The 19,656-nt window shown below is 41.9% G+C and overlaps 1 non-coding gene across 1 annotated transcript; it reads left to right on the top strand.

Annotated features, from left to right (window-relative positions):
- The first annotated feature begins 12,376 nt into the window (after nt 1-12,376).
- TRNAC-ACA lies at nt 12,377-12,449 on the top strand. The gene has a single exon. It is a non-coding gene; the product is annotated as a tRNA-Cys (tRNA).
- Nucleotides 12,450-19,656: the final 7,207 nt, after the last annotated feature.

Below are 19,656 nucleotides of genomic sequence, written 5' to 3'. Positions count from 1 at the left end.
AAATATTTCATCGTCATTTAGTGAATGTTTGCTTTGCTTCGCCAAGACAAAGATGGCTCTGTGAAGGCTGTATTTGATAACTGTGGGTGCTCACTACCTGTTGATTTTATTCTCTATATATGTATGTATGTGTTAGTCGCTCAGTCGTGTCCGACTCTTTGCGACCCCACAAACGGTAGCCCCCCAGGCTTCTCTGTCCATGAAATTCCCCAGGCAAGAATACTGGAGTGGATTGCCATTCCCTTCTCCAGAGGGTCTTCCCAACCCAGTGATCAAACCCTGGTCGATTTTATTCTCTACTGCTTCTCAAACAATAGTGAAAATTCCAACTTGAGAATTTGAGTTATTATACTCATCCGAGGATTCAAATCTACAGTCATAATAAGGCTTCTGTTCCAAGGAGCAGAAACCCACTTGGTTCAATTTTTTTAATATTTATGTATTTGGCTGTGCCTGAACTTAGTTGTGACTCGTGGGGTCCTCAGTCTTCATCACAGCAGACCACGAAAACTCTTACTTGCGGCATGTGGAATCTAGTTGCCTGACCAGGGAAAGAACCCTAGCCCCCTGCACTGGGAGCTCAGAGCCTTAGCCACTGGACCTCCAGAGGTCCAACACTTCAAAGTTTATTGTAAGATTACAGTTGTTGTTCGACACTAAGCCAAGTCCAACTCTTTGTGACCCCAAGGACTGCAGCAGGCCAGGCTTCCCTGTCCTTCACTATCTTCCAGAGCTTGCTCAAATTCATGTCCATTAAGTGGGTGCTACTACTGAACCATATCATCTTCTCGCTCCCTTCTCTTTTGCCTTCAATCTTACCCAGCATCAGGGTCTTTTCCAATAAGTTGGCTCTTCGCATCATGTGGCCAAAGTATTGGAGCTTCAGCATCAGTCCTTCCAATGAATATTCAGGGCTTATTCCCTTTAGGATTGATTGGTTTGATCTCCTTGCAGTCCAAGGGATTCTCAAGAGTCTTCTCCAGCACCATAATTCAAAAGTATCAATTCTTCAGCACTCATTCTTCTTTATGGTCCAACTCTCACATCCATACATAATTACTGGAAAACCCATACCTTTGACTGTATGGACCTTTGTTGGCAAAGTGATGTCTCTGCTTTTTAATACACTGTCTAAATATGTCATAGCTTTTCTTCCAAGAGCAAGTGTCTTTTAATTTTGTGGCTGCAGTCACCATCCACAGTGATTTTGGAGCCCAAGAAAATAAAATCTGTCACCATTTCCACTTTTTCACCATCTATTTGCCTTGAAGTGTTGGGACCAGATGCCATGATCTTAGTCTTTTCAATGTTAAGCTTTAAGCCAGCTTTTTCACTCTCCTCTTTCACCCTCATCAAGAGGCTCTTTAGTTCCTCTTCACATTCTGCCACTAGGGTGGTATTATCTGCATGTATGAGGTTGTCGCCATTTCTCCCTGCAGTCTTGATTCCAGCTTGTGTTTCCTCCAGCCCAGCATTTCACATGATGTACTCTGCATGTAAGTTAAATAAGCAGGATGACAATGTACAGCCTGGATGTACTCCTGTCCCAATTTGGAACCAGTCTGTTGTTTCATGTCCAGTTCTAACTGTTGCTTCTTGACCTGCATACAGGTTTCTCAGCAGACAGGTTAGAAGGTCTGATAAGGCTACAGTGCCACTGAGGAAAACAGGAGGGGAACTGGACATCTTCAGAGCATCGTGACAGCACTGTTCATAAAGGGTCTCGTAGACAGATAGCTTTCTTGAGCAGACACAGCTCTGAGCTCTGCCTGTGCTCGCTTAGTCTTCAAAACAGTCTTACAAAAGGTACTAGCATGGTCCCTGCTCCTTACAGGGGGAGACTGAGGCATAGAGTGGTGAAGAATGGCATCCCAGCTGCTCTGGCTCTAGGGCCATGTTCTTTCATGCAATGCAGCTGCTCTCCTGGTTGTCCTCCTCCATTGGAACTTCACGTGGTGGCTCAGTGACTCTCTTGTTGGCATCACCTGCTCTTGCTGCTGCTGACTGACTCTGTGTCCTCTCCCTTAAGATTTTTATTCACTCTCCCAACATGTATAGTTTTTTTTTAATTGGAGGATATTTGTTTTACAATATTGTGTTGGTTTCTGCCATACAAGGTGAATCATCCATAAGTATACCAACGTGTAATTTGTACACAGTGTCGCTGGCAGTAGTGGGAAGAGCATATTTGGCAGGTGTCCAGGCAGCCTGGTGCCTTAGTGGGGTATATGGAAGCTTTGGCATATTGGAGCTGATAGAAATGTAAAGATATCACCACTGTATGACAAAGCAGGAGAGAAAATAGTAAGCCAGAGGACAGAAAAGTAAAATCAAATGCCCTCTTATGGCCACATGTTCAGAAGGCAGGAGCGCTATCCCCTGGAAGCTCCTAGAACCAGCTGGTGAGAAATTTGAAGGGAATGAAAATACTGCAGGCAGAGAATGAAAGAACCAAAGAAATGCTGTATTTGTTTTTATTTTTTTTCTCTTTTTCCTCACCAGGCTGGTATGGATGGGGAAGCACGGACTTTGTATTTGTGTGTGCTCAGTCATGTCCTATTCTTTGCTACCCTTTGGATTGTGGCCTGCCTGGCTCTTCTGTCCAGGGGATTTTTCAGGCAAGAATACTGGAGTGGGTTGCCGTTTCCTACTCCAGGGGATCTTCCCGATCCAGGGATCAAACCCAAGTCTCCTGCTTTGCAGGTGAATTCTTTACCACTGAGTCATCCAGGAAGCCCATGTATTTGTAGCTCACACAAAATAGAGCCCTAGAGCCGTCCTCCTCCAAATGTTGATGCCCACTGTGTTGATTTAATTTGAGCTAATTTCCCTTTCCCTCTCACATCAAGGCCATGGTGTAAAATAGCGCCACCTTCTCCAGAAAGCACTCCCCCTGTGACTGTGCTGATTTACTGAGACCTTACTGTGTGTAAGCGGGCACTAAGGATATAGCAATTGATAGAAGACACAAGGTCCTGGTGTGTTGAAACATACACTCCAGGTGGGAAGGGGCCTTGGAGAGCATCTATCTAATCTGCTCCTCATTCAAGACAGGAATCGTCTCCATCAGGCCTGCCCACCACTCAGCCAGCCTCTGCTTAACACATCTCCTGGGATGACCCATTGTATCAGCAGTTAGCTCTAAAGCTTAGAAAGCTCTTGTCTAAATGGTGCAAAAATCTGTTTTCCTGATATATCTGTTTATTGACCTTGGTTTCATTCTCTAGAGCTAGACAAAATAAATTTCCTTTCCTCTGACAGTCTCTCAAATATTGGTCAATGTAAAAACCTTCACACTTGCTCACTCCTCACCTCTCTGCCATCCTTTCATTTTCCCAACAAGCTCAGGTTGGACCTCCTCCCCTTATCTTTGCCTCATCCTTGCCTTACCATCTCTCAGCCAGAATATGGCACATTGGCACTTTGTTTGTGTGTGCATGTGTACACGCGTGCATGCTCAGTCATCTCTGACTCTTTGCGGCCCCATGAACTGTAGCCTGCCAGGCTCCTCTGTTCATGGATTTCTCCAGGCAAGAATTCTGGAGTTGGTTGCCATTTCCTACTCCAGTGGGTCTTCCTGACCCAGGGATTGAAGCTGTCTCCTGCATCTCCTGCATTGGCAAGCAAATCTTTACTGCTGGGCCACCTGGGAAACTGCACTTCTTTTACTTGGACTTTATTTCCTCTTCATGCTATTTCTTCCGTTTTCCCTCCCAACACAATCTCAGCACCCAACTCTAAGCCTATATTGTTTCAACCTCTGCATGTGCTGGATTATTGCCCTCCTGGACAAATTGGAATTGGACAGATTGTGGTAAGTGGTGGTGGCAAGTCGACACTTTCTTTGGGGCTTTGTTTTGTTTTTGGCGAGGTCTATTATTTCTTTAAATTAAAAATTTTAAGTTCACTATGCAGAATTATTTAAGAACTGGGTTGACAATCAAAAAATGGGCCCAAGAACTAAGCAGACATTTCTCCAAAGACGACACACAGATGGCTAACAAACACATGAAAAGATGCTCAACATCACTCATTATCAGAGAACTGCAAATCAAAACCACAATGAGGTACCATCTCACACCAGTCAGAATGGCTATTATCAAAAAACCTACAAACAGTAAATGCTGGAAAGTTTGCAGAGAAAAGGAAACCCTCTCACACTATTGGTGGGAATGCAAACTAGTACAGCCACTATGGAGAACAGTGTGGAGATTCCTTAAAAAAATGGAAATAGAACTGCCATATGACCCAGCAATCTCACTGCTGGGCATACACACCGAGGAAACCAACATTGAAAGAGACACGTGTATCCCAATGTTCATTGCAGCACTGTTTACAATAGCCAGGACATGGAAGCAACCTAGATGTCCACTGGCAGATGAATGGATAAGAAAGCTGTGGTACATATACACAATGGAATATTATTCAGCTATTAAAAAGAATGCATTTGAATAAGTTCTAATGAGGTGGATGAAACCAGAGCCTATTATACAGAGTGAAGTAAGTCAGAAAGGAAAACACCAATATAGTATGTTAACAATATGGAATTTAGAAAGATGGTAACAATGACCCTATATGCAAGACAGCAAAAGAGACACAGATACAAAGAACAGACTTTTGAACTCTGTGGGAGGAGGTGTGGGTGGGATGATTTGAGAGAATAGCATTGAAACATGTATATTACTATATGTGAAATAGATGACCAGTCCAACTTTGATGCATTAAACAGGGCACTCAAAGCCGGTGCACTGGGACAACCCTGAGGGGTGGGAGGGGATTTCAGGATCGGGGACACATGTACACCCATGGCTGATTCATGTCAATGTATGGCAAAAACCACTACAACATTGTAAAGTAATTAGCCTCCAATTAAAATAAATTAATTACTTTAAAAAAATAAAGGAACAAAAGAGAAAAAAAAGAAACTGGGTTGAGGAGTCCATTTATGATAATGATTTTGATCACTAAAATAATTTTTTTTTTTATTCTTAGGTGCATCTTTATTTTTTTAAGGTAATTTTTATTAGCATATAGTTGCTTTACAATATTGTGTTAGTTTCTACTGTATAGCAAAATGAATCAGCCATGCATAAATCCCCTCCCTTAAAATAAACTTTCATAAAACATATGTACCAGAAAGTCTTTGTATACATAAAAAGCAAGGCAAGAAAGAGTACATGAGTGAATGGATGGATGTTTTCTTGTCCATAAGCCTTAGAATCACTGTTGTCCATTTTTAGTTTATTCCTACTCATACCAAATAGATAAATAAAGTGCAAGTTTTTTCAAATCAAAATAGCAGTTTCAGTCATTACAATTGCTAGTTTATTTATATTAAATAAATATATCATCTCATCATGCTGTGCAGTATAATTAGCAAGTATTATATTGTTGAATCCATGACCCAGTTTCCTGAAGACATCTGTTTTCTAAAAGGATTTTTTGTTAAACTGAGATTCAAAGGCACTACTCCAGTAAAGTTGCCAGATAAAATACAGGACACTCAGCTAAATGTGAATTTCAGATAAACAGCAAATAATTTTTCAGTATCTCAGACATATTACATGAAGCAGACTCATACTAAAAGTTATCAATTATTTTTCTGAAATTCAGATTTATTTTAGCATCTTATATATTTTTTCTTTTTCTTCTCTGCATGCATTTTTTTTTGTCAAATCTGACAACATCATACCCAAGATGTAAACCCTAGAAATTCATTCCAATTCCCACCCCTCCACCACTATTCTCCCTCTCCACCTTCCAGCCCATTTATGTTCCTCTTTCTTTGTTTCTTTTCAGATGAAAGACTCAGATTGCAGTCCTCCCTAGTGTAATGGCCTCATTTCTGCTCCAAATTGTTTTTATTTTTCCCCCTTTGACAATATCCAACAAGTGTGTAACCATACTTGATTTCTGTTGTGGTATTAAAAACTGTGTATAGGATAAACTGCTGGGAAAATAGACTTAAACAACTTAACTGATGACTAAGAGTTTAACAGGTGCAAACTGGTGAAACCAGTCTCACTGTACGAATGATGCAAACTGGAGGGTCAGTCTGGGTGGTTTGTGACAGTAAAATACAACTCCCTGTCAACAGAAATGAATTTACTGGATGTTGTCACCTATGACCTTAAGGCCTTCTATATTCACTATGTTTCTTTTTTTTTTTTTTCACCCAAGAACTGGATTCCTTTTCTTTTTTTAATTCTTCTATGACTCCATTTCCCTTTCATCTCATAAGCTCTTGAGAACATCTGCAAAAGTCAGAAAGCACTCCATGGATTGATTTTTCTTAGGGTTCTGGGCCATCTCCTACCTCAAAAGGTTTTCTTTTTACTAGCCTGAGAAGTGCAAACACAACCCATTCCCACCTCCTCTCAGCCTGCAGCATAGAGTCATTCATGCTCTTGAGCTGGCCATATGATTGATTTGTTTCATTATTGTTTATGGATCTGTGTAGGCAAATATGTAGAATCATAAAGACAGTGGGAAAAGGTGAACTATTCTTGTTGAGAGTAAGCTATGTCAGTATCCATGGCATGAGGCTTGTTAAGCAGTAATTGTCAATGTATCAGACAATGCAAGCTGGTTCAGTGTAAAATTATGTGCTTTACCTCTCTGGAAATGATGATAAACTATGCAGTAAGCTGTTACCTATGCCTATGTTTAACAAAATACTACTCAGAGTAGTCTATGAGACTCTAATAAATTTACTTAAACATGGATACTGACATATTAAAAATGGCTTAAATAGAGCAAATTTTAAGATGACCATGAACTTCAAAGAACAGACCTGAGATCCCATGAACCTTGGATTCTCAAACTTCTATATACATAAGAATGTTCCAGAGAGTTTTCTAAATACAGACTATTCTTGTGTCCTATTGCCAAATATTCTGTTTCAGTAGGCAAGTAGCATGGATTAGGAACCAGACAAATCTGCCACTTTATCATATGAAATTCTCTCATGTCTGCTTCCCCATTTCCTGTAAAATGGGGATGATGTTGCCTATTCATGGAGACGTTGTAAGGATTTAGAGTTACTATCTAAAGCACTGAGTAGACCACCCATATATGTTAGCAATTAAAAAAAAAAAAAAAAAGCCAGTACTTCAGGTGACGCTGGCAGTCAGCACTCATTCTAAACACAGTAGCGTGGCCTCAGGCTAGCTATGGACTCAGTGTAGGCTGTGCGTAAATTAGTTAATCTCTCTGTGCATCAGTTTATTGCCAGTAAAAAACATGTGAGAATTAACTCACTGATCCAGTCCTTGAGAAAGGAAGTAGCTATATTTCCCCCAACAGCCTGGTAGTGTTTACTCAGCGCTGTGAGAAGGTTTGGAACAGTAAGAAATACGTAGTAAACAAGGACCGTGCCAAGACTGTAGGCACCAATAAATCACTTTGGATCCTTACCTTCACTCTTGTGGAAAGCAGTCACAAAAAGTTAGCAGTCTCAGTTGTCATGACAAGTCCAGCACACAGGAAACTACAAGCCTACCACTCAGTTCTGTAGATGTGTTTGGATATGTGGGAAAGCGCAGTGACCACAAAGTGAGTCTCCTTTCTGGCTCCTTCTCCATGACCTCTAAATGCTGGTGGGCCCCAGGGCTCTGGCCTCTTCTCAATCTATACTCTCTTCCTAGGTGATGTTGTCTAGTCCCTTGGCTTTTTATAACTCCAGCCTGACCTCTCATTAGGTTTCAGACTTGTATACATCCAACTGTCTGCCCAACATCTACACTTTGATGCTTAAAGGTATCTCATACTTAATAACGTCTAAAAATGAACTCTTGTTTTTAACTTCAGCATCTCCCCTGCCCACACAAATCTATTCCTTTCCTCCCCAGGCTTTCCCTACACCCTTGATTCTTCTCTCCCTTAAAGCCCCACAATTTCTCACCTCTACATCCTCATCTTCTGTTTCACTCTGCCTCACATTAATCTTTTTGCTGTTCTAGAACATTCCTCATCTTTCTAGAACAACAGTCCCCAGCCTTTTTGGCACCAGGGACCAGTTTTGTGGAAGACAATTTTTCTGCAGACCGGGGTTGGGGGAATGGTTTCAGGATGATTCAAACACATTACATTTATTGTGTACTTTATTCTATTATTATTACACTGTGATAGATAATGAAATAATTATACAACTCACCATAATGCAGAACCAGTGGGAGCCCTGAGCTTGTTTTCCTGCAACTAGATGGCCCCACCTGGGGATGATGGGAGATAGTGCCAGCCTCTCCCCAGTGATAACTGCCTCAGCTCCATATCAGATCACCAGGCATTAGGGTGTCAGAAGGAGCTCCCAACCTAGATCCCCGACATGCGCAGTTCACAGTAGGGTTCACACTTCTATGAGAATCTAATGCTGCTACTAATCTGACCAGAGGCAGAGCTCAGGCGGTAATGCAAGCAATGGGGCGCACCTGTAAATACACATGAAGCTTCTCTCACTTGCCCGCTGCTCACCTCCTACTGTGCAGGCCAGTTCCTAACAGGCCATGACCCAGTACCGGCCCATGGCCCAGGGGTTGGGGACTCTTATTCTAGAACATTTCTGTCTCCAGGACTTCACTTCCTATTCCCTCTACCAAGAGCACTCTTCTCTCCGGTTGGCTCATGACTGACTCTTTCTCATAATTCAAGTCTCTGCTTAAATATCACCTCTTCAAAGAGGCCTTCCCTGACCACTGAATGAAAAACGGCCTCCACTCCTGCAGTCGCCTTCTAGCCCTTGCTGTCATTTGGTCGCTAAGTCATGTCTGACACTTTCATGACCCCATGGACTACAGCCCACCAGGCTCCTCTGTCCGTGGAATTCTCCCACCAAGAATATTGGAGTGGGTTGCCATTATCCTGCCTTTTAATTTTTTTCTCATACTACTTGTCTCAATATAAAGTTATACTACTCACTTGTCTTGCTTGCTTAATGTATGTCTTCCACACTAGAATAAGTGTACAAGAAATGCTAAGTGGGTAAAGACTTTGTCTTACTGTATCCTGAGCTCTAGGATGGTGATAACTCATAGTGGTTCTTAGGAAATCTTTATTGTAAGAATGAATGATGAGTGGATATTGGTTATTAATAATAAAGGAGTTTGGGGAACCAGGAGAATAGTAAATATTGGAACATTTAAAAAAATAGATTCTGTTTGGGCTTTGAAGGGCTAGAGGGATTTGGATAGGTGAAAAATAAAAAGAAGAAAGGGCTTAGTAGGTGGGAAAGAGCACAAGCAAAACCCAGATATGACCATAGCATTTGTGGGGCAATGAAAAGAAACCAGCCTGATAGAGACAGAGAGCAAATATAGAAAGAGACTGACGCTGAATAAGTAGGAGGGGTAAGACCAGAGCTGAATGTGTCATAGAGAGGAGTCACTTGATGGGGACATGACCTCTTCCAAGGGGGTGGCAAGGTGTCAGTAACAGGTGTGGCATCATGTAAAACTGAAACTGGGAGGAAAGGGGAGTTCTGCCACCAGAACAATATTCAGCCAAAGCCTTAGGAAAAGACAAAGGGCTCAACAACCATATTTCTCCCTTCAGTCAGTCAGTTCAGTCACTCAGTCATGTCTGACTCTTTGCAACCCCATGAATCGCAACACGCCAGGCCTCCCTGTCCATCACCAACTCCTGGAGTTTACTCAAACTCATGTCCATCGAGTCGGTGATGCCATCCAGCCATCTCATCCCCTATTGTCCCCTTCTCCTCCTGCCCCCAGTCCCTCCCAGCATCAGGGTCTTTTCATGACCCTGAGTCAACTCTTTGCATGAGGTGGCCAAAGTATTGGAGTTTCACTTCAACATCAGTCCTTCCAGTGAACACCCAGGACTGATCTCCCATAGCTTGAGTAAAAATCCCAGAAAGAATTTTTTTTTTTTGCTCTTTGCTCTTGAGACATTCAGAAACTTTGAGGTCATGGTAGAATCTGAGAATGGGCCAAGCCAAGAGTACCTCACATTACTCAGTGGTCAGGGAGTCATCAACTGATGCTCTAGAAACCAGGGAGTATCAGATCTTGTGTGAGGGCATGGGAATGAGGGCCATTCTGAATACACATTGGCGATATTGTTGGGAAAATGTCAGGTTTTTAACGGCCAAAAAATGACCACAACAGAATTTCAACCAAATCTTTCCATAATGTTGCTGTAGCTAAAACCACTATTTGTTATGATTCAAAGTAATACTAGCTAGCTTTGCTCTAAAGATGCATACTCTGGCCTTTTGAGAAATCATATTTACTCCAGATGTTGTGTAACAGAGGTGGGGAACTGATTCACTGTGAGAAAAAGCTGGAAATGACCTAGATGAGTACAGGAAAACCCAAGAGACTCAGGCAGTTTTCTATTAAGATCAAGCGACTAATTAGATTGTAAAACGTGTTATAGTTCCCTGACTTCCACCTCCCCTCAAAGATATGAAAGGCACATTATGTAGCACCAAAGACCACTTTAAAGGATGTTTAAGATTTGCTTTATTCACAAGCCTGCAACTGGACCACTTATCGCACGTTAAGAAAAAAAATCCAAAAAAAAAAAAAATCCCTCCCTGTGCCTCTGCTGTGTAAATACCACAGCATCACAAGGGTGGTGCAAACACTGTGTTTGTGCCACTCACTTCCTGGTTCAGCCTCAGTGTCCCTTTGTCTTCTGATGCACTAGAAGAGTGAGTCACATCTAGTGGGCGTTATATCTCTGGGTACTCATCTCTCTGCTGGTGCTTCACCTATTTTAGCTCAGTGAATCCTCACATGTAAAGGCAGTAGGTAACATCACACCCGTGTTACATATTAAAAAGGTACACCTCAGAGAATATTTTGCGTCCATGGTCTATTTATTTTGGATAAGGAATATATTGACTCTTGGAGCTCCCATTTCTGGACTCCAAACCTTTGCGTTAAGAATAACTCTGCATGGAACTTCCCTGGTGGTCCAGCTGCTCCCAACACAGGGGGTGTGGGTTTGATTCCTGGTGCGGGAACTAGATCCTACATGCTGCAACTGAAATCCAGTACAGCCAAATAAATAAGTAAATAAAAATAAATATCTTTTAATAAAGATATTTATCTTAAAAAAAAAAAAAAGAGCTCTGCCTTGTCTCAGAGAGGTGGAACTCTTTGAAACAAAATTGCTGAATAACTTAGAAATGGCTAGATTTCACTTACATTAAGCAAAATCCAAGAAAATAAAAGTTTGAAACAGCAAAAGAATAGGGTCAAAGAAAAAAAATGTCCCTTCTTCCTATAGACAAAGGCCACATCATCTTTGTCACTATATCCCCAGGGCTTAGATTAAAGAGAAAATCAAGATGGATCTGTGGGGAACAAATAAATTTATATGATAGCTTTGGGTATTTACAATACACAGTCCAGACTGGATGTTTCCTCAAAATTCACTCTGCTTCCAAGCAGTTTCCCATCCAAAGTAAGCACCAAAAGAACCTGGCCTACCTCCCTAAGGCATAAAAAAAGCATTGCAGATGGACAGTTAGAACAACAAAGAGTGTCTAAGATAAACTTGATCCACATTGCCCACTTGCCTGTATTTCTTTCTTTCCTTCCTCCCTCCCGCCCTTCCTTTCTCTCTTTTTTTCTTTATATTTCCTCTTTTTTGTTTTTTTGAAAAAAAAAAAACAACAGAGACATGTTGGGAGGAGAATTCCTGGATGTTTCCCACAGGCAGATGGTAATGTTCTCCTATTCTCATTTTATGGGCTCCAGACAGAGAAGGGGGTGGTGGAAAAGGGAATGATAGAATAGAAATTAGATAAAGCACATCTGGCCAATCAGTAATCTTCTGGTTCTAATGACTCTTGAAAGCTATAGTATTTGCAAGAATTATTTACCATTATCACTATACTATCCTTACAATCAAGGAGTAGGCCAGTAGGAAATTTCATCTGCACTTGTTCTTTCAATAAATGGTCAGTTCTGAGCATGTCAGGCTTTGGGTTAGTTGCATGTTTTATAGAGGGGACCATCTTACAGAGATGGACAAAACAAAGTGCTTGGTGTCAGCTAGCTCGTAACCAAGACAATCCTGACAGCAGTGACCATGCAGGTTGGTCAATGCGCGGACAGCGGCATGCCCAGGATTCTAGGGAAGTCTTGGAGTGTGGTCAGAACAGGTCCCAAGACCAGGTGGCACCAGAGCTGTGTCCAGGAAGAGCAGTAGAATTTAGACACAAATGAAGAAGCAAAGGAAGTGATGTGAAACAGGAGTAAAAGTCATTGAAATATGACAGCTCCTGAGCTGTTTGGGAACCAGATTTAGTTGGTATCTCTAGAATCTGAGAGGGGGCTGAGGATCAGCAACTGAGGCTGAAGAGGCAGCAGGGGCAAATCAAGAAAGACTCTAGCTCTTATGAATGACTTCCCTGGTGGCTCAGACGGTAAAGCGTCTGCCTACAATGCAGGAGACCCAGGTTCAATCCCTGGGTCAGGAAGATCTCCTGAAGAAGGAAATGGCAACCCACTCCAGTATTCTTGCCTGGAAAATCCCATGGACAGTGGAACCTGGTAGGCTACAGTACATGGGGTCGCAAAGAGTCGGACACAACTGAGCGATTGGACATTAAACTGAAAGCAGTGGGGGAACCACGGAAGGATTTCCAACCAGAAACAAAAATACCATATTAGAACTTTTGGAAATTCACTTGATTAGCGATGTAATACACAGACTCGGGAATCATGAAAGAGGACTGGAGACAAGAAGACTCGTTAGCAAAGGATGGCAATAAGCCAGATGAGAAATTACACAAGGCCTAAGCCAAGGACTGCTAGTGAGGATGGAGAGGAGGAGGCCAACTGGTCAGTGGGTGTGAAGAAGAACGAGTGGAGAAGGAGATGCCATAGAGAACCCCAGGGCTTCTGATTTGACTTGCCAGGTAGATGTTGATATCATACAACACACAATGTAGGGAAAAGGCACAGTTTGAGGAGGAAGATGATATGGGCAATGCTGAATAGGTTGAGTTTGACATGTCCAGCTGGCAGTTGGATAGCCATTTCTGGAGCTCAGAAACCAGTTTTATACTGGAGATACGAATCAGCACATGGGTGATCACTGAAGCTCTAGGTTTAAGTTCTACTAGATCAATGGCTTACATACAGTTTTTCTATAGCCCACAGTAGAAATACATTTAATGTCACAATCCTGTGGGCACATACACACACAGATAAATATTCACTAAACAGTACTGACTATTGCAAAGTGATGGACTCTAATAATTTTCCCTCTTATTCCATTTTTTTTAATGCAAGTTAAATGCATACTAAGTGGGTGCAAACTTTAGTTTATTTATTTTTTTCATTTATTTTTATTAGTTGGAGGCTAATTACTTTACAGTATTGTAGTGGTTTTTGCCATATATTGACATGAATCAGCCATGGATTTATATGTGTTCCCCATCCTGAATCCCCCTCCCACCTCCCTCCCCATCCCATCCCTCTGGGTCATCCCAGTGCACCAGCCCCGAGGTCTGGATGTCTCATGCATCCAACCTGGACTGGCGATCTGTTTCACACTTGATAATATACATGTTTCAATGCTATTCTCTCAGAACATCCCACCGCAAACTTTAGTTTAAGACACATAGTCCTAGACTGTAAACTTCTTGTGGCAGGGACCACATCTTACACAATTTGGATTCCCCAAAGTATCTGTTATTAATATAATGCCTTTCACAGAATTTTTGTGGGAGGAAGGGAGGGAAGAAGGGTTTTCTGATAATTTTCTCCTAAACTACAATGACATCTTGTCTCCTCAATTCTCTTGAGCTTTTATATACAGTTTCCATTTTTCCCCACACATTTCCAAGATGAATGAAGAATGAATCACTAGAGAGTTCCCCGGAGGTCCAGTGGTTAGGACTCAGTGCTTTCCCTGCTGTGGCCCTGGGTTCAATCCCTAGTCAGGGAACTAAGATCCTGCAAGCCACACAGTAAAAAGAAAAAAAAAATCATTATTGCCTAGGGTGAGATCTGCTTTTCCTCCCCACTGCACCCCCAATACCAACTCCCCCAACCACACCAAGCATTACAGGCATGGGGTGTTAAGCTGGACTGAACTGGCTGAGCAATGTGCTCACACGTCCTGGCTGCAGCTCTTTCTATGCAAAGATTGCCATTCTCTATTCGACATGATGCATCACAGCTGCCTGGAACCAAAGGGAGACAGCAGTGGCAGCCAACACACACATAGAGAAGAGGAAGTGGAAACCAGGAGGAAACAGAAGCTATGAGCAAGCTGAAGGCAAGAGGAAGAGAGGACAGGACAGGTTGCAGAAATTAGTTGGTAGGGACAGGAACGGTTGAAGAAGCAGCAGAGAGTAGTTGAGAAACCATAACAAAGCCCTAGAAAAGGGCGCCGTGGCCAACTTCTGCTCACAGGGACAAGATACCCAATTAAGCTGTGATGCATCCTGAGTAACCTTCCACTCCTCTGAGAACATTTCAGGCTTTGTGACAGCTGGCTTTTCATAGATTTACCTTACTCCATGAGGCCTAGCCGTGGTAAATAAAGTCCCCACTCCCTTACTTTTGATGAATTTTTAAAATTCTTGAGTTGTAGAAAAGTTGCAAGACTAATAGAGAGAACCCATTCTCTTTACCTAAATTCATCAACTTTTAACATTTCGCCACATTTCCTTTGTGTCTCGGTTTTTTTCTCTGAAGCGTTTGAGAACAGGATGCATATATCATACTCCTTTGCCTCAATATTTCACTGTGTATTGCCTTAGAACAAAGATAATTTTCTTCTACAACCACAGTACAGACACATTCAGGAAATTTTACACTGATGTACTACTTTAAAAGTCTGTGTTTCTACACCAGTGTTGATTGCAGCATTTTTCAAAATAGCCAAAAGGTAGAAATAACTGAAATATCCATCAGGAGATGAATGGACAAGCAAAATGTGGTATATGCATACCATGGGGTGTTATTCAGTCCTATAAAGGAATGACATTCTAATGTATGCTACAACATGAATGAACCTTGAAAACAGGATGCTAAGTGAAATAAGCCAGACACAAAGGACAAATGTTGTATGATTCCACTTGTATGAGGTACCTAGAATAGTCACAGTCACAGAGACGGGAAGTAGGATGGTGGTTACCAGAGGCTGGGAGAAGGGGAAAATGGGCAGCTACTGTTTGGTGGATATGGAATTGCTATTTGGAAAGATGAAAACATTCTGGAGATGGATAGTGAGGATGATTATATAGCATTGTGAACACACTTAATGCCACTGAATTATACACCTAAAAATAGTTTAAATGGTAATTTTATATTTTATCTCAATTTTTTTAAAATTTCAAATTCTGTGACTTGTTCCAATAATGTATTTTATAGCATTTCCCCCTCCAGTTCAGGTTCACCCATTGCACATGTAGCATTTAACTATTATGTCTCCTTATGAAGGTGACAGGAGAAGGCAATGGCAACCCACTCTGGTACTCTTGCCTGGAAAATCCCATGGATGGAGGAGCCTGGTAGGCTGCAGTCTACGGGGTCACTAAGAGTTGGACACGACTGAGTGACTTCACTTTCACTTTTCACTTTCATGCATTGGAGAAGGAAATGGCAACCCACTCCAGTGTTCTTGCCTGGAGAATCCCAGGGACGGGGGAGCCTGGTGGGCTGCTATCTATGGGGTCTCACAGAGTCGGACACGACTGAAGCGACTTAGCAGCAGCAGCAGCATGAAGGTGACAAACTCATTCCTGTTTGCCTGGACTTTTCCCATATTAACCTTGCAAATGTTGAATCCTGGGAAACCACTCAGTCCCAGACAAACAGGGATGGTTGGTCACCCTACTCTTTAGTCTCCTTTGATCTGTAACTGTTCCTCAGCCTTTGTCTTTCATTGCCATTTTTAAAGAAATTGGTTCAGTTATTTCATAGAATATTCGCCCATTTGATTTTACCTAATGTTTTCCCAGGTTATGCATTTCTGGTTGGGGTACCATTTTAGTAATGTTGCATCCTTTCAGAGTACCTCAGAGTCACAAGTGTCCCTTTGCCCTGCATTGGCATCTTAATTTTGATTATGGGCAAGGTGTGGTCCTGTTTCACAATCATGGACTTACTACTTTCTTTTGTTTGTTTTTTTTGGACTTACTACTTTCTTCCCTGTACATTCTTTTTTTTTTTTCCTTCAGTTTTATTGAGCTATAATTGACATATGGGCTTCCCAGGTGGCTCAGCAGTAAGGCATCCATCTGCGAATTCAGGAGACATGGGTTTGGTTCCTGAGTTGGGAAGAGCCTCTGGAGTAGGAAGTGGCAACCTACTCCATTATTCTTGCTTGGAAAATTCCATGGACAGAGGAGTCTGCTGGGCTACATTCCATGGGGTCGCAAGGAGTTGGACACAACTGAGTGACTAAGCTACACACACAATTGACATACAGCACTGTATAAGTTTAAGGTGCACAGACTAATGATTTGACTGCGGTGACCACAGATGATGACCACAGAAAGTTTAAAGAATATGCATCATCTCACATAGATACAAAATTAAAGAAATAGAAAAATATATTTTTTTCCTTGTGGTAAGAAAGATTAGGATTTACTCTCTTAACAACTTTCATGTATAACATATAGTAGTGGTTGTTATATTTATCACATAGTACATTACTTCCCTAGTGCTGATTTATCTTACACTTGGAAGTTTATACTTTTTGAATGTCTTTATTCAATTCTACTCCCAAGCCCCCACATCCGGTAAACACAAATCTAATCTCTTTTTCCATGAGTCTGGTTGGTTGTTTTTGAAGAATAATTGACCTACAATACTATGTTAGTTCCTGGGACACAGCATAGTGTATTTCTACACATTTTCCTATTTTAGATATTTCTATGTATTTCAAAATGATCGCCATGATAAGGCTAGTTACCACTCTCCCAACATATTTTTAAAATAAACATTTATTATGGTATGTAAATATTCCTCACAGCCTGAAAGAGCCTGTTAATCGTTTAGTTGTTCTGACTCTTTGCCACCCCATGGACTGCAGCCCGCCTGGCTCCTCTGTTCATTTCCTCCTCCAGGGGATCTTCTCGATCCAGGGATCAAACCTGGGTCTCTTGCATTGCAGGCAGTTTCTTTACCATCTGAGCCACCAAGTAAGCCCTGAAAAGCCTGAGAAGAAGCTAAACATTTGATAGAAAGCATCTGACAGCATCCTTGCACTTGACAGAAGCAAGCATTTCAGGATCTCCTTTCCACTGTCATCACAGGCCACAATAAACCACTTTATTCCCACTCCTTCCCTCTTTGGCCACTATAAGTTTTTTTATTTGTCTTTATATAATTTTATTTAGTTACTTTTGGCTGTGCTGGATCTTCGCTGCTGCTCGAAGCCTTTCTCTGGTAGCAGTGAGTTGCGGCCACACTCTAGTTGCTGTGTGCAGGCTTCTCACTGCAGTGGCTTCTCTTGTTGCAGAGAATGGACTCTAGTTTTGTGAACTTCAGTAGTTGTGGCAAGAAGGCACTAGAGCACGTGGGCTCAGTAGTTGGGGCACATGGGCTTAGTTGCCTCTCGGCATGTGGGATCTTAGTTCCCAGACCAGGGATCGAACCCATGTCCCCTGCATTGGCAGGTGGATTCCTAACCACTGAACCACCAGGGAAGTCCCACTGAGGAGAAAGACTTTCCAAAATGCAAATACTTTCTGAGGAGAAAGACTTTTCAAAATGCAAATACTTCTTTCTATACAATCCCCTCTTCTTAAAAAATTCTTGGCTTGACTGGTGAAGAGTGCAAGTCCTCCTGTTTGAATTTGGTGCCTTGATTCTCATTCTTAAAGGGAAGAGTGTTTTCTTGTGAAAAGCACAATATTTATGTGTAGCAGAGACCTCTACCCTTTTTAACTGACAGCCCCAACTGCCTTCAGAGTTGTTGTATATTTATTTAGAAAGTGATCGGTTGAGATGAACCCATCTTCTTTATGAATTACCCAATCAGGTAAACAGTGAACTCTTCAGAAGCACTAGCAATCACCGGAGGCAGGGCTTTGTGGGGAAAGAGGTCAATGAGCAAAGGTTTCAGAGCTGTTTGAAGGACACAGAAGCCTTCAGAACCTGGGAACACTGTGACCTGGAATTCAACCATAGCCCTTATCACAGGCCAACATGCCACAAAATCTATTTATCTATTATGTTTTCTGCTTGTTCTCTACCTCTATGTGCTAAAATGAAGAAACCCTCTGAAGCCAGGGAATCTTAATTTTTGTTCATAGACTGTGGTGCTCCTCCATAGCACTCATTCAATTAAAATTTATTGAATGAATGAATGAACTTGTTCATGGATGTAATTAACATAATAATGCCACTGATTGCACACCTAAAAATGGCTAAAGTAGTAAATTTTATGCTGTGTATATTTTGTCACTTAAAAAAAGTTTTAAAAAGTCATCTGACATGAGTAGTCCTGGATCGTTCATATAAAATTGACCTTGAACAACACAGGTTTGAACTGTGCAGTTCCACTCATATGCAGATTTTTGTTTCGATAGTAAATACTACAGTGCTACATGATCTGCCATTGGTTGAATCCATGGTTTCTGAACTGTGGATATGAAGGGCCTTATAGGTGGATTTGCAACTACAAGGAGGGTCAGTCCCCCAATCCCCCTTCCCCACTCCTCACATTGTTCAAGGCTCAACTGCATTTGAAATTACCACAGTATAACTGTTCTACTAAGGAATCAATCCAGACTAGTTCTTCATTCCAAGAAATGATGGAGGATCAGTTAGTTTCAAAGCCCCTTGACCCAAGTTTTTTCTTTTCTATCCTACTAATCATGAAATTTCTTTTTAAAAAAAATTATTTGATTGATTTTTGGCTGTGCTGGGTCTTCGCTGCTGCTCGGGCTTTTCTCTAGTTGCAGCGAGCGTGGCCTACTCTCTAGTTGTGCACGGGCATTGTGGTGGCTTCTCTTGTTGCAGAGCACAAGCTTAGAGTGCTCGGGGTTCAGTAGTTGCAGCCCGCATGCTCTCGAGCACAGGCTCAGTAGCTGTGGGCTTAGTCGTTCTCCTGCATGTGAGATCTCCCCAGTCCAGGAATTGAGCTTGTGTCTCCTGCTTTGGCAGGTGGATTCTTTACCACTGAGCTACTAGGGAAGCCCAACTCAGGTTTTAAGTTTTTAGTTTTATTGGGGATGGGGGGCTGTGTGTGAAGGATGAAGAATAGCAACCCTTTTTTGGTTAGAATCTTTTCTTGACATCCTTCCTCCTGATACACACCTCACTATCATTCCACCAGAGATTTGAAGAATGGAGTCTTTGAACCCTAAAATGAACGATAGAATAGTTTTGCTTTCCCCATTTCACATGCGGAAAGGCAGGAATTCAAATTCAAATGTGAATTCGCATTTTCTGCCAGTATTTTGGTCATCCACCTTCAGCTGAGCACTAGGGTGCTGTGGCAACAGGGAACTTGGAAACTGCCTGGTTGGAAAGTATTGCATGTGCCTCTTCTTTTCTCAGATCCTTCCTTCCCAGCAGTGACGAGCCCATGCTTGCCAGCGATGAGGTCTAAAAAGCACAGAATCAAGAATTACAGTTCAGAGAAGTTCTGTGAGACAGACTGGACAGGGAAGATGCACCTACATTAATGGTCCACTCTGGGCAATTTTCTGCTTTAGTG

Source organism: Cervus canadensis, chromosome 13 (assembly GCF_019320065.1).
Source record: "Cervus canadensis isolate Bull #8, Minnesota chromosome 13, ASM1932006v1, whole genome shotgun sequence".
Lineage (NCBI taxonomy): Eukaryota > Metazoa > Chordata > Mammalia > Artiodactyla > Cervidae > Cervus > Cervus canadensis.
The sequence above is the reverse complement of the archived record's forward strand: the minus strand, read 5'-3'. Positions and strand labels throughout refer to the sequence as shown.